We start from the raw sequence: 3,276 nt of genomic DNA, 5'->3' as shown, positions 1-3,276 counted from the left end.
TCTCTCTCTCTCTCTCTCACACACACACACACACACACACACTACATAAATGTAAAACAAAACAACAACAAAAATCCCTGTCTTAGGGTTTCTATCCCTGCACAAACCATCATAGCCAAGAAGCAAGTTGGGGAGAAAAGGGTTTATTCAGCTTACACTTCTACACTGCTGTTCCTGTCCTGTCCAAAGGAAGTCAGGACAAGACAAGAACTCACACAGGACAGGAACATGGAGGCAGGAGCTGATGCAGAGGCCATGGAGGGGTGCTGCTTACTGGATTGCTTTCCCTGGCTTGCTCAGCTTGCTTTCTTATAGAACCCAGGACTACTAGCCCAGGGATGGCACCATCCACAATGGGCTGGGCCCTCCCCTCTTGATCACTAATCGAGATATTGCCTTACAGCTGGATCTCATGGAAGCATTTCCTCAAGGGAGGTCCCTTCCTCTGTGATAACTCCAGCTTGTGTCAAGTTGACACACAAAACCAGCCAGTACAGCTCCAAAGCCTGCAAGGGCAAAGGCTGAATTCTGTCTTCCATAAAGATATTTTCTCATCTGTTCCCAGCACTGTGAATGTGGCCTTATTTGGAAATAGTGTTTGGCATCTTTAAGATGTAAGTTAAAACAATGTGGTGCTACATCTAGTCATGGGAATGTTCCTAAAAAGGGACAGAGACAAGCAACATGGAGAGAGGGAAGATGCATGGGGTGAAAGAGGGTTTGGGATGCAAAGGTAAGGAAAGAAAGCTCCAGGAAGACAATTAACCAGACAAGGGATTCTCTGGAGCCTTCAGAGGAGCATGCACAATCAACACCTTGATTTTATATCTCTAGACTACAGAACTATTCAAAAATGAATTTCTGTGAAGACATTTAGCTTGTAATAATGTATTGTGTCATTCTTAGGAAACAATATAACTTCCCTTGGAATGTGGAGAGATCTAGGAAGCCTGCCACTAACCCGACACCAACAATCCTGAAAACTTAGCTCAGCTGAACCAGCATTTCTTCGCTGCGTATTGACTACCTATCACTGCACAGTGTATATTCTGTATTTGTCATGATGACCAAAATGACAGACATAGCCAGCCACTGGCCCCAATGGTATCTCTGTCTACTGAGAAAGGGATGGGATAAAAATGACAATAAATAAAGAGGACCATCATGTCCTTCTAATGTCTTACTAGGTCATTATTTGAGGGTTATTTGATTTACTTCCCTAGAAGAATGCACCTTTGTTTTGTTTTTGTTTTGTTTTTGTTTGGTTTTAGAGACAGGTCTCACTTTGTGGCTCTGGCTGGCTCTGAACTCAGGAAACCTGACTTCTTCTGCCTCCTTACTGCTGAGATTAACTTGTACAACACACCTCTCCTTAATTCTGCTTTTTGATATTAGATCAGGGCCCCATTTTGAAGTTACATGTTAATTTGCAGGCTTCTGTCCAGTAGAGAAAAAAACAAGTTATAATTGTATTATCTGAAGGACACTTTCAGAATTTCTTTCCTAGTAAGGTATATAAGCTCTTGATTTTCAAATGCTCCTGGGTGTTAACTTTGCAGTCTTACGACTGCCTTCCTTCACTAAGCCCAGGGCACTTTTGACACTGTTCATTCTATTTTTATAGATGAGTCATGTCTTTGACCTTTTGAGTCTTTGACATCAACTCTTGTGAAGCTCGAGTGGTATAATATGAATGTTTTAACATCGTCCCTGGAAGATGGTAGGTATTGCAGGAACTCAAGCTTCCCTTTAGGAGCTCAGAAAAGCCTGGAAGATTCTGAGCAGGTAACAACTTGCAATTCAGTGTGCGCCAAGGCAATTGTCTGCCTCCTACTGGTCCTGCCCTTTTTCCTTACCTTGTTTTTGTCTTTCATGTCTTTTACCCAGGGGCATTCAAGAGGCAGGAGGCTCTCAAGTTCAAGTCCAACCTGGGCTATAATGAGTGCTTGTCTGGATTCCGTGGTGATGTTTCCATTATAAAACGTCTCTAGCGTTCTTTCCCTTGATCTTTTAAATGTAGCTTTGCCAGAAATTACAGGGCTTAAGATTATATTCAGTCCAAAATTGCTGATAAATTTGAGGACAATGCTTCCCATTCTTTGCTGCAGGGCAAAAAAAAAGTAAGCAAAGCCAAAATCCAGGCAAGGCTGGGTGTGGTGGTGCCCATAGTCCCAGCAGTTAGGAGGAGGCAGGTAGATGGCTGTGAGTTTGAGGCCAGCTTTGTCTACATAGTGAGTTCTGAACCGGCCAGGACTACATAGTGAGATCCTGTGTGCTGGCTAGATTTATGTCAACTCGACACAAGCTAGAGTCACTAGAGATCCACAGTTGGGAAAATGTCTCTATTAAGACTGGGCTGTAGGCAAGCTTGTAGAGCATTTTTTTAACTAATGATTGATGGGGGAGGGCCCAGCCCACTGTAAATGGGGACAATCCTGGACTGGAAGTCCTGAATTCTATAACAAAGCAGGCTACCCAGGTGTGGTGGTGCATGTCTCAATCCCAGCACTTGAGAGGCAGAGGCAGATGGATCTCTGTGAGTTTGAGGCCAACCTGGTCTACAAAAGTGAGTTCTAGGATAGCCAGGACTGTCACACAGGGAAATATGTCTCAAAAAACCAAAACCAAAACAAAACAAAAAGCAATCCAGGAAGCAGCACTCTCCAATGGGCTCTGCCCTCCTGTCTCCGGGTTCCTGACCTGACTTCCTTCAAATAGACTATAGTGTGGAAGTGTAAGTCAAATAAACCCTTTCCACCCTAAGTTGCTTTGGTCATGGTATTTCATCACAGCAATAGTAACCCTAACTAGAACACCCAGTTTCTGTCTCTATAAATCAAGCACACACACACACACACACACACACACACACACACACACACTTTCCCCATGCTGGACATGATACCACTTACTATAATTCCACTACTTGTTAAGATGAAGTAAGAAGATTCATGACAAATGACTGGTTCCAAATTTGCCTATGCATAGTGATCCCCTATCTCATAAAGGGGGGAAAACAGTGAAAGAAATAGAAGAAGGAGGAGAGAGAGATAAAGGAAGGAAGGAAAAAAGGAGGGAAGAAGGAAGGAAGGAAGGAAGGAAGGAAGGAAGGAAGGAAGGAAGGAAGGAAGGAAGGAAAGAAAAAAAGAAAGAAAGAAAGAAAGAAAGAAAGAGAAAGAAAGAAAGAAAGAGAAAGAAAGAAAGAAGAGAAAGGGAGAAAAGAAGAAAGAAAGACAAGAGAGAAGGACCAGGAGCCAGGTGTAGCAATAATCCCAG

Source organism: Mastomys coucha, unplaced genomic scaffold (assembly GCF_008632895.1).
Source record: "Mastomys coucha isolate ucsf_1 unplaced genomic scaffold, UCSF_Mcou_1 pScaffold16, whole genome shotgun sequence".
NCBI lineage: Eukaryota > Metazoa > Chordata > Mammalia > Rodentia > Muridae > Mastomys > Mastomys coucha.
Note: the sequence above shows the minus strand (reverse complement) of the source record.